This window comes from Calonectris borealis, chromosome 8 (assembly GCF_964195595.1).
Source record: "Calonectris borealis chromosome 8, bCalBor7.hap1.2, whole genome shotgun sequence".
Taxonomy (NCBI): Eukaryota; Metazoa; Chordata; class Aves; order Procellariiformes; family Procellariidae; genus Calonectris; species Calonectris borealis.
The window spans coordinates 12,771,007-12,784,042 of NC_134319.1; the positions used below are offsets into that span (position 1 = coordinate 12,771,007).

Here is a 13,036-nt window from a genome sequence, read left to right on the forward strand (position 1 = left end):
GCAGGAGTGGATGTTTGTGTTGCCCCCAGCACACATGTAACAGCTGCAACAAGACAACTTCTAATCAATTCCCACAGCCAGGGCTTCAGACAACGGTCTGCTTTGCTCAGGGAGGGATTTTATTTGCAGTGTGTCCGTGGTTTTGCTTCCTTCCCAGCTTTCCTTAGGGCAGCAGAGAGCAGTTATAGGTTGGGCTGGAGAGAGCGATGGTTGAGGGCTGCCCCAGGAACAATCCCACAAAATATGCACAAGCGGGCGGATTGGAAATACTAATGGACCTCTGGGGCGAGAAAGTGGACAAGGACCATGGGAGAGGGAGGGAGGGCTGCCTCCCCACCTGAGCAGCCCAGTGCAGCTTGCAGGGGTGGCATGAGCCCCCTGCAAACATCCCCCTTGCTTTTTTGTGGGGGCTTCGTCGTCAGCGGCTCCCCTGAGGCTCCCGCTCTCCAGCCGTACCTGGGGTGGGTTTCCTGTGCAGTGAGATGCCCGGGTGTATCGCAGGACTATCTGGTGACTGCCCAAGATGTGAGGACATTGGGACAGATAACCTAATCTCCCTTCTGATCTCACACTACGGAAATCTCAGGACTCTGCTGACACAGCAAAACTGGCAGCGAACTCTCTATTTCAGCTGTGAGTTTCCACTAGGGTCTATAATCTATATGAACAAATCAGGCAGCAGGAAACAACCGCTGCCATTTTGCCTGCTTTAACCAGATCTATCCTGTGTCCCTGCCAGAAAACAGCTAAAAGCCCCAGCTTGGGTGACTGCAGCGAGTCCCCAGCAGCCCTGCAACGGGGCCATGCTGCTGCAGCCTCACAAGGTGCTGGCCCTGCTGCCATGGCTGCTGCTGGGCTGGCAGGGCAGCTGGCGGAGCACTGCAGGCCTGCGGCACTCCAGACATTTGTCACAATTATTGGGGATTTACGAGGACAGGGATCCTGTCAGTTGTCTGTAATTTCACTCTGAATGATACCCCTCTCTGTAGGCGGTAGTCTCTGAATTAAGCCACCCTGGAGGGAGAAAGGGAGAGATCCCCATTGAATGCCTCTTTGACAGACACGTCACCTAAACAAGCTCTTCTGCGCAGCTCCCGAACGCCCGCTGGGCCCTTGGAGCCAGTTAGTGCCCACAAAACCCAGCCCAGCGGCATGTCTCACAGCTGTGACAGGATGGCTGCTGGGCACCAAAGACAGAGCCCAGCCCTCTGCGAGCTGGCACACGTCCCATCTTGGCTATGCTGGAGATGTGCACGGGTACTAAAACCAAACAAAGCGCGCGGGGATCTGCATTAGCTGATTGTCTTCACACGGCATTGGCAGCTGCAACTACTAGAAACAGTTGCCCGTACAAATCTCTGAGCCAGCAAAGGCAACACCCCTAAAAGCATAACACAAAACACTTCAAAGAGGAGCACGAGCACGCGGTAACAGACACATTTGAGACGCTACCTGCAGCTGTCCCATACATACACATCCAGAAACCACACCGCCCTGCTTCAATTTGCCTAATATCAGTTTTGTACTATAGCAACACAGCAAGCACTTTGCTCCTTTTGCAAATCACGAAGACTTAGCTCTTGGAATGATACCTGATTGCAGGCAGTGATTTTTGCGTAACAGCTCATCTTTTCCGTACCTGAAACTCTGGAAGAAGGAAGTACTTCAGGGGGGAATACAGACTGTAGTAGAAGGCACGCCATGCACCTCTTTCTATGAAACTATAATCCTAAGACTTCACAGTTCACACAGTTCCACTTACTGTACTACAGAGGCATCTTTTGCACTAGCAGAAATGTTGTACAATTCATTTAATAATCATAAAAAACCTTTTTAAATAGATGTTTTTAACAGTTGCACTAGATTTTCTAACTTTTTTGTTACACAGCATCACGGTAATTCTTTCTGCAGGGCTACATACTGAAGAACAGAACGGTACCACTATTGCTGCTCTTTAGGTCATTAAACTTCTATCTTTTAAGGCAACTAATTCTTGCTAATGCACGTTTAACTTTTCATAGACGATTATATGAGTTCTTATACCCATTATTTCACGTGTGTTTTCAACAATCCTTAGTTTCAAGAGGACATCAGTATCACCATAATCTCCCATGGGATACTCATTTGGGGACATTAATTTTGAATGTCTTACAGCACCTACAGCAAAACCAAATTCCACAAATTGTATTTCAGTGGTATGTGTCAGGGAGACTGGCCAGTGACTGCATATTTATGACTGTAACTAACTGCCCTGTCTTCAAGTGGAAGAACCACTTTGCACAGGGTACTGACTACGGAGAAATTTTGAAGGGAATCTGAAGTCAAGTAAGTATGTATTTTGGTGAGAGCTGAGAGGAGGTTGTAAACTCTCACAGCTTTCCTAGAAAACTGTATTTCAAAGCATTCTAGTTGAATTCTCCATTTAGTAATCTGTATTTGAGTACTTCTTAGAGACTGGCTGGCTATATTTAAAAATATTCATGACAACCCTCTTTTTGAAGCTGAAGGAGCTCCAGAGCATCCCTGGCAGACAGAGCTTATAAACTGCAGCAGGGACACGGAGAAAGCTTGCAGAGTTCACAGTGCAGGAGAGGGAAAGCTGCTACGCCGAGGCAGCATACGCAGCTTATTAAACTCTGCAGGTCCAAAGAGAGTGGGCAGGATTGCCAGTCCTGAGTAATGCACAGCTCCATACGAACAGGGTTTTAGTACGTGCTACTGCCTAGCGCAGCTTCAGCCCATCACTGCTGGGCGTCTACAACAAAGCTGCTGCCGGCTCCCCATGCAGCACATCTTCAAATGCCCAGGGAGAACTACTGCCCACTATGCATGCTCATAAAGAAGCTCGGGCTGTGGTTACAGTAGATATTTGCAACTGTTATGAGGTGCTCTATTAAAAAAAAAAAAACCCACAACAAAAAAAACCCAACAACAAAAAAACCAACTCAGTCAAGCGCGCGCTGTCTTTACAGACAGATTTTCTTTTTCAAACTTCACTTGAGCTGCATATGGCTCTGTAAAGAGCCATTCTTTTCTAAGCATCCTGGCTTTGACAACCATAGCCCAGATTTTAACATTTCAAACAATTCAGCCACCACAGAAATTTGTGCTAATGAGGAAATGTGCCAGTGTACTGTATCATTTTGCATGGGAGCAGGAGGGAGAGGAGAAAGATGCAGAAGGTCTAGGCAAGGCAGCAATTGAAAGAACCACTCATAAGGATGTGCAGGCTGGGCCAGGTGGGCTCCCTCAGGCTTAAAGCCCACAAGAGTCTCAGAGATGCTCTTCAGCTCAGAAGGTGGAAACGGCCATAGCTGCCAGTTTGCTCCACAGGCTCTTTGCAGTGGGACTAGACTGGACGGGAGCACAATTGACTGGACTGGTTTGGCAAGTTTTAAAACATCTCTCTGGAGAGAAAGAGTCTAACTAAACACCAAGCTGAAGTAACACAGTAGCTACACCATCCCAATGACTGTGCACAGATAAGCTATGGGATGCAGCGATGCCAGCAGTGAGGGAGGAGGTCTCAATACAAATGCAACCGTCCCCACCCCCCCAACAATTATGCGCATTACATCCAAATACCAGAAAGCATTAAGTCGTTAAGGAAATGTAGACAGAGGCAAGAAGTAATAGGGTCTCCACCACTAGTTTTTTGTTTTGTTTTGTGTTTAACCTTGGGGAAAAAGGGCAAAGACTTATGGTCAGGCAACTTTACAAGAATGGTATAAGGAAGAAAGGAATTTCATTTGTTTCATCTAAACCCCTCTGGGCAGAGCTGGCATTAGACTGAAGTGAAGTATGCCACATGCCTCAATGGGAAAAAAGCAGATGGTAATGATAAGAGGACGAATATTTCTGCTTCCCATCTCTGAGTGCTCCATTTATTCTTAACTAGCTGTTTCCTGCTCAGTGCAGCAGATGTTGCTCCTCCCTGAGCACAGCTGACCCACCCTAAACATTGTGGCAAGTTCGGATTCTGGATCACTGGGGTCTGGGCCTCAGTTCCACCAAGCGTGAAATGACCCTAACGTCTTTCTGCGTTTTCTAGCTACAGTTACAAGTAATAGGAGACATACAATAATTTAATGAAAATAGCTTGCTAATGAATAATGACCATAAGAGAAAGGGTGAGCTTTGTGTTCTTACCCAAAAATAGAACAGTGACATGGTTAGTTATGAGCCAGTTCCAGAGGAAAAAGTGAGATACCAAAATCCGTACCTGACAATTGTGGTTACTGACATGCCAAACAAGGCAATCAGTGTCAAATAACCTGAGAACAACCCTGCTGCCACAGGCCAACCTGAGTCCACAGCCATGCTCCTACAGGCCACCTAACTTGGATGACAAGAGGTGCTCCTGCTAATGGAGTATGACTGCCCTAGGAGCTGATGAACAAAGTTATGTTGCTTGCACCATCTGTTACCTGTCAGCTTTCCCACAGAGTTTGTTCTTGGGTAGTGTGTAACCGGCCAAGCTGGAGGACGGATGCTTTAGTTCAGTTAAACCTTTAGTTTATACCAGATGTGCTGGCAGCTCTGTGCTCCATTTTCTTTTCCTCCTAACTGACAGTTGAGGAAACTTGACAGCATTTTACATCAGCTGCGGCATTGCAGCTACATCCTTTCCCACTCGCAGGGCTGCCAATTTCTCTCCAGCAACCTTGAGAAAGATTCCTTTTCTGGGAAGTTGATGACATGCGAGCCCCGCACCCACATAACCCGTCCATCCCGGCTCTCGTCTCCTGAAAGAGCTGTTCTCAGTTCTGCGCCGTGTCAATGGGCTGAGAATCGGGGTTTGTTGTTAGTGGTCAGTCACTAGCAGAACACGGTCTCAAAGATCAACTGTTCCCTTTACTCTGACCTTACTGGCAAGTCCCAAACCAGCACTGCACAAAAAAGCTCAGTCTCAGTTTCCGAGTCTGTTTTCACAGCGACCTCCCAGGACCCCGCTGAGGCAGTTCCATGGCTCGCTCTCACCTGAACTCTGGATGTCCCGTTAGGACTCATGGCACTTTGATCCAGCAGCGTTTTAGTACAGCTACTGTCCCTCTGAGACCCCAGAGCAGAGACCTGCACTTTCCTGTAAAGGAATTTAAGTTGCCATCTGATGCAGAGATGAAATTGCAAGGCGGAAGGACCTAGTTAACCTTGTGATGGAAGCAGTGTGCCTGTGAAGATGGAGAGGAAGATTTGCCGCTAATTCGTATGATTGCTTTCTGTGTTTTTCTCCATGCCACCCCATCGGACATTACTTACCGATAAGCACAAATTTCATTTCATTCACACTTCAAAATAACCTGAGTGAAAACCAGTTCTTTGCTGTTTTCAAGGAAAAGATCTAACCAGAACCACAAAGCTGAGTTAATCCAGAAATTACCTGCTATATTTCCAGGTAAAAATTATATGACCAGAAAGAGCATTTGGTCTTTCTGACCTGCCGTATCAGACAAATTCCATGCAGCAGCCCTTTGCACCCGTCTTGTGCTCTATTTCCACCTACGCTGGGCTGGAAAGTCTTGCAGAAAGGTGTCTAGCGTTAGATAACATCAAGAGATAGAGAAGCCAACACTTCCAGCGTCAAATCAGCCCCACTGTTGGAGATCTGAGCCTTATTTCTGCTTGAATTTCTCTGGTTTCAGCTTCCAGTTATTGATTCTTGTTCTGGCTCTGTCTGATAGATTAAATGGTCATTCTTTGCAGCTAGCGTCTTCTCTCACTTTAGGTACTCCACAAATATTTCACCTCTTGCTCTTCTTTCTTGTAAGTATAGCACACAGAGCCTCAAGTCTCTTTCTGTATGGAATATTCTTCCATTTGTAGATTAATTCTTGTGGCCTTTTACGTACCCCATATTGTAGTTAGGGCCTGTATTCCTCGTTGTCAGAAAAAATATGGGCATGTAAAACCTTTGTTACTGCACTTGCCCTCAGGGTAATGTTGGGCAGAGGAACAAAAGACAAGAACCATCTCTCAAAAAAATCTGTATTCCTAGGAAGAATGGCTGACCTCTCTCTTTCTCTCTCTCATTTGTACTTCCTTCCTTCCCAGCAACAACTTAGCTCTTCTGTCCCTGTCTTCTACAGCTCCTACACTTACTCAACACGTACTTCACATACAAATGAAGCGCTCTCGAAGGCTGGGATGGAGAGCAGTCCTCGTAGGAAAAATCAGTTATAAACCTAGGTCTATTTCTGACAGTTTGGTCTTTCACAGAAAATGTTTAATGAGGGTATTTTTTATGAAATATAACAAATGTAATTCTTACTACAGCAATTTTGGTTTGTATATTATCAGTCCTGGCAAGATTTCAGGAGTTGCTAGCCATGGTCATGGTGCCAGCTCTTTGTCCTCGAGGTAAGGAATGGCTTGTTCTCGCTTTTCATTATAAGGGCATAATGTGACATTTGTATAAGCAGCATGAGAGATCGATGTTTATCATTAGCGCCCATTAGACCTCTGCTGCTCCTGCGATGACTCAGGTGAGAGGACACTCTGCCTGTTGCCCATGCTGGAAACCAACAAAGCACCCATGCAAGGAACCCTCGCGGGATGCCAAGTGCAGTTGTGAGGTTGCACAGCTTGAGGCTTACTGCACCGTGCTGGGGAGAGGGGACATCCAAGCAAAGGGCACGTTTGAAACCCTTGTTTTACTTGCAGTGTGTCACGCTGCTGGAAACCAGCTGCAGCCTCTGAAGATTTTCATCTTGTCCTGAAACTTACTCCCTGTGGAACAGGATGCGCCCCAAGAACTTACCCCACGTGACAGTAACACAGCAAGCTTGGGGGAAGGAGGGATCGTACTAAAAGAGCAGGCTTTGTACTTGTGTTTACAGGCTTCAGGGAGAAATGGGAAGAGCACCCCAGGTGTGCAGGGTCTAGGGACGACAGGCAAGCGCTGTGCCCAGGGTAGTACAGCTGCAGGCAAGATCTCCACCAGGGAACAAAGCAAAGGCTGACGGTACTGGCACAGGCAAAGAACTAAGAAAGTAAAAGGAACAAACTCCTGGAGAGGAGAAGCTGTATGAGACCTTAAGTGCAGGGCCCAACAGAGCAAATTGGATGAGAAAGGTGAAAGAGAACCAGAGCAGGATCTGAAGAGGCACCGATGACCTCCTGACAGCAGGGGAACAAGTCTCTGCTCCAGTGATATCTTGATTATAATGGTAACTTTGACCAAGACAGACTGAGACACTTTCACACACGTTTAGCGTCTGAAGGAAACACTGATTGCAGAAAGACTTAAACCGTTCATCCCGTCTCCAACTTCTTCCGTTGAAAGTAGCCCCGGGTTCAAGAGAGACAATAATGGAGACAACATGCAAAGAGGAGGGAGGAAAACTTTGAGCAGGAATCTAGCAATCAGGATTATCATGACAATTTCAGCCAGTAATTACTAAACAGAAAGTTAATTATTGCTACTGCCCCCTTCCTTTCACCATGGCTCACTCAGCTGTTCATAAATAGATAACCATAGAAATGAGCATGAGCCTGGGTAGTTGGTATTCATGCAGTATCAAAGGAACGCATTTGCATTCTTTGCCAGAAGAATCAATTTACCTTGATTGATGATTGAACTTCAATAAGTTCTTTAATATTTTGGTCATTAACCGTGATGTCGTAACGGTGTCACCAGAGTGCTATTGTATTTCACACCATGGCTCTTATTAGCTGCACTGTGTAATATGCCTGAACTTCTAATTGAGGCCTTTTAAATATTGATAATCAACATATTTCAAAGATGATTCTTCGAAATAAAGCTCAGCCTGCCCATAACGCTTTATGAACACAGTGATTCCTGTCACTGGAGAGGCTGGGCAGTCCGGGTAGATGGCACAGGGTGCTGCTCAAAGCAGCAAAGGCCTCCCCTTCTTCTCACTGTTGGTTTTATCATCAGATCACTTCTTCCTTCCCAATAACATTGAAACGTTGCTTCTGACTACAAATCCTGCTCCTGCTTCAAAACAACCTGCAGTAATTTCATTTTCCCTCTTAGTAACATTTCAAAATGAGATCAGCAGTAATACTTCTCTTTATGCATCGGGCTAAATGTAGGCAGATCTAAAACAACCTTCCTGATGATAGATATATGGCTAAAGTCAAAGAGCTAGAGGCATTTAAAGTGCTATAAAAGGAAATAAAAGAAAAAAAAAAAAGAAATTGTTGGTATTTTGCAGTTGAAAAATAATTGGAGAAAATCAAGAAATAGTAGTTAATGCAAGCAGCAAGAAGAAGCTTCAGGGCACCGGGTAGGCGGTCTTCAGTTACAACAGCAACCTTAGCATTGCACCCCTGTCCTTGCTTTTATTCTGCTAAGCAGTGACACACTGACTATTTACTGTCAGGAGAAAGCGTCAGGCTGTTCCTGCTACAGATACAAATGCCAGTGATGCAAAATCTGTCCCTGTGCAACATCTCCAGTTTGTAGTGGAGCAGCATACCCAAGCCTATCAAAGTTGAACCCCTGGCCTAAAGAGATGGCAGATAGCTCAGGTACACCTCTGCTGAACTGAGTTAACTCACAAGCAAGGTAAATTAGCCCATGCTTATCTCCATGCTATCAAAACAAGATCCTTTTTGAGAGCCAGTGAGAGCACTTGTATACTGAACCACATTGTGTGGTGTAGGTGTATCCTCAGCTTTACAAGGGTACAGCCAGCTCGCTTCCAGTCGCACATGAGCATGGCAAGAATACGAAAGACCAAGAGAGAAGCTGATAACATTTCAATACTGCGTTCAGAGGTGAGACGATTAATGAAACTGAGATAGCAGTGCATCTGTTAAAATGAGGGGACAGTGGGAACCTGCAGTCTGTTCCTGCTGCACCAATTCTCTGTTGAGTGGCTGGTAAGAATTAAAATTGTGCTGTCAACAATCTAAGTCTCGCATGATTACACACCTTTAAAGCCAATCAGGAAGAAAATAAATTCAGATGTGTGTGGCAGGAGTTGAATAGGGAAGATACTACAACAAGCCTCCATTACCTCCTAAGAGCTGGTCAAATATTAATCACTACAAAATCTCTTGACAAAACCAGTGGCACGGTTCAGCCTTTCCAGACACACAGAAATACAGAACATGTGTGTGAGGATCACGGGATCTTCCCATCCATGCTAGACAGCATACCAAAGCATACCTCACTTCTCCACTGGCACTATCACAAAGATGATGCACCATCCACAGCAGAAATACATCCACTGAATGTGGATCAAGGACCTTTCCTGGCCTGAGGACCTGCTGCTGAGGCCACTCTCACGGGAGCGCGTACCCTCTGCGGTGGAGTTGACCTCCCTAGTCCTGACAGCCTGCTAAGAGTAGTCAATGTCTATTACTATGAGCAAGAAGAAAATTCTCCTGTTTTACCTAAATTTTCTTTTCTCCCTCTGGAACAGTTCTAATTCCTCCCTTATCCAAACCTGCGAGAGGTGGTTAGTTTTTTTTGAATTTGTTGTTTGTCTTTGGTATTCTCTGATGAGAAAGTAGAGATGCAAAGGAATTCTTACCTTTGCATCTTTTGTTTTTGCATCTCTGCATATTAACAGAATATTCAATGAACTCATTTAACACTTCCCAGCGATCTACAAATAATCCTTTGTGTTTTTGAAATCTGGCTATAGGCAGAGAAATGACTGCATCATTTTTTTTAACATAGCTGTTCTGTTCCCTGTGTGTAATCAGTCATGTCTGCTCACTATATTAACAAAAATGAAACTAAACATCTTCTTATCCTATTATTCTGCAAAATAAATGTAGCTCTAGGAGAGGAAGCTGGCATCTATTCTGGTTCATACATCATTAATAGAATTATACGCAAAATTTTGAATTACTGTATCGCTGAACTAGTTTTACTCCCTGTTTTCCACTGAGCCTGTAGTGGTGGTAGCAGAGAGACCACCACCAGCAAACTTCTCATTCTGGAGTCAAAAGACTTTCTTCTTCACCATCTGGAGTGAAAGATGGAAATAACAACACACACACACACACAGAGCCCCTTCCAAATAGGATGAGCTCTGTAGAAATATGGCAGTAAAAAAGCAAGCTTTTCTAAATAGTCGGCATGTATGTTCAAGCAAAATGCTTTAAATAGAGCCAATAGATTTAGGAAGATGCACTCCGAATCCAGACACATCTCCAAGCATGCTGACATGCCAGTTTCTCTGAAGCAGCTTCCTACCAAGGTGTTCACACACTGAGGCAGCTGCCAGGGGTGACAGCATGATGGTTCTTGATTCAGCTTATTTTGGCTGAGCCAGTGGGTGACTTCGACCATATTTTCTCCCAGGTGCTGCATTAGCTGTATGAGGAATGCACCAGGCACTGAAGCTGACAGAGACTTATAGCTGTGAAACAGAGATAGTTACAGCTGCACATACACGCTTCTTTTCTTATTAAGGAAGAAAAAAGTGCTGCTATTTACCCTGTTAAGATCCCTAAAGCAATCTCTCAGTCAGCCTGAACAGGCAGCATGCCTCTACTGTGTCCTGCCTGGCCCTGCACCACACCTGGGCAGCACATGGGCTCCCTTTCCCCAGGGAGTGCGTCCTGCCATTGGGCTATGAGTTAACTTGGAAAGGTCACCACCGAGTCCCATCGCTTATTTTCCCGTGAAACCCTTTGGATTACCTCCCCCTCTTGTGTCAAGTTCTCCTGCAGCTGATCTCTGGGAGCAAATAAGCCTTTCAGTGCCAGGAAGAGGCTCAGCAGGGCATGCAAAACCACAGGAGGGGATGAACGCTGCAGGGCTGTGGTCTAACTACACAGAGAGGGCAGCCCAGCTCTAAGGGACCATCCCAGTGAGGCAGATTAGCCTCAGAGTAAGCAAGACAAGACAAAACTTGAGGAGCAGAAGATGCAGTGCCAAGAAGTGAGTTTTCAGATGTGCTACCAACAACAGCAACTTGTTGCCAGACAGAACGGAGATCTATCCAGCAAATCTGCTTTCACATAGGCAAACTCAACTATCTATGCAGAGTTTGGCTGAGGATATGAGGGGGGAAAAAAAAAAAGACCCTTTGGCTCCAGCATGCGTACGAGCAGACACACGTGTGTGCTTGTGTGTGTGACAGTGAGAAAACAGTTATACTCACAGTGAAGATTTTATCCCTGATTTCTTCAGTTGAAAACCATCAACACTTATTTTCTCCTTTGGTTACATCAAACTCGGCGTTCTAAAAGCTTGGGTTTTTTTTGTTGTTTGGTTTTTTTTTTCCTCCTTTAAACTGAGTGCTGTTTTGAATTTGTTTTAAGATGAACGTTGCTTTCATTCCCATCACTGGTTCCTAGCCTGCATTTCTGAGCCTTTGCTGCGTTTTCACTATGTTTAGCACTTACTAGGCAATTATCACTGAGTCAGGTAGAATGACGGCATTTTTACAGTTCAAGCACACAGTTCTGTATTTCAGGGAGCTGATTTTTAAACTACTTAAATGTTAATAGCATCCACCTAATTGTATAGATCAGAACGTCACTAGGTAATCTTTGTGCTTTCCAGCTGACTTCTGTCAGCTGTTCTTTGCTTAAGTTATCAATGTCAGGATATATTTTTGATCACAATTATTAAGGTGAGGTCAGGAATACTTTTATTTGTATTCCTAGGTGCTTGCATCTTTCTGGTTTTAAATCTCACTAGCCCATCATTTGTTACACAAGCAGAATCTCAAAGCACTGTTAAAGCATCACAGGGTGGAATTCGTTTTTACTGCAATCCTCCATTTTCAAAACAACCAGTACATGATTGCTACAGTTCTCAGGGGAAACCAGCTTAAATGTGCGTCCATATTCCCCCTGCATTTCAACTCAAAACATTTTATAGCATCCAAAATATTGGTGTGTGAGAGAATGGAGGAATGTCCATTTGGGATCACAGGAAATAAACCGTCTTCCTCTGCCTCCTCCCAGGTTTTCCTTTATATTTGTTAAAAAGGAATTTAAACTTAAAAAAAAAAAAATAATCTTCAGACAGTTTCAAGGCAACCATAGATCTATTACACCACTTCTGCTGTACAAAAAACTATTTCAGCAGAAGGGTATGAGGAGATCCTTATAAGCCAAAGTATACTGCTGTAGTGGGAAATGATGAGGGAAAATGGTTTCAAAGAAAATCTATTCCTATTCCCTTGTGATGGCCAAATAAAAGAGCAAATGCTATTGCTATTGAGTCACAAGAAAAGTGAAATTAGAGTTCTGTTAATGTGCAGATTTTGACATGCAGCCCCCCGAAAGGAAGGGGTACAGAAATAGTAACTGTCACACAGTCATTTATTAATAGCTAAATTTGTTATACATTGCTTTGTGTAGACAGACTCTCCCACCAACTCAGCCAGCCTGGTCTGTGGGAACGGGGAGGGCAGTGGGGCTCCACTATGAACCAAGCAGTTTAAAAAAACCAAAGCTGGTATGCAAAACTGGAAAGTCATGACAGAAACCACACAAGATCAAAACAAGAAAAAGCAGCATAGACAAGTCAAGAAAGTGGAAAATCCAGAATGACTTAATGCTACCATGAAAGTTCTAGGAAACGAGGGGATAGCAGAACTAAATAACAGAAAAGTAGGTCTGATAAATAAGGGAGAATAGAGCACCATTTAGGATTCAAGTGCTTGAGCTGCTCAGCACTTTTTCAAAAAGAAGTATAGGAAGGGAAACTCAGCTTTTAGTTTTAATGCCAATGTGTTATGGGAATGAGCTAACAAATTTACTACATCAATCGCAATTATTTTAAAGTCCGTAGAGAGCTAAGCAATCCGAGAATCAGAATAGCAGCAGAACCTACTCCAAGAGGAGGCAAAAAGGGTGATCCGGGAATCGCTGCCCTGTAATGCCAAAACTGTAACAGAATAAACGCGAGTGACAAACCTGCCTATGTTGAAGTGCTAAGAGGAACTCAGGACTCATCAGGGATACAAAAACAGCAGGTGAGAAGAAGTAAACCCAAGCTTTTCCTTCTGGTTGGATTACAGAGTCAACAGAAAAGCATGCTACAGCACTTCATAAAAGCCCATCCCCAAACTGAAGCTGACTGGGATTAAATCCTGGT

At 44.5% G+C, this 13,036-nt stretch overlaps 1 protein-coding gene across 2 annotated transcripts in view; it reads right to left on the bottom strand.

Moving 5' to 3' along the window:
* The window catches only part of PTPRF (protein tyrosine phosphatase receptor type F), a 260,445-nt gene that overhangs the window by 130,573 nt on the left and 116,836 nt on the right, over window positions 1-13,036 (bottom strand). The window lies entirely within an intron of this gene.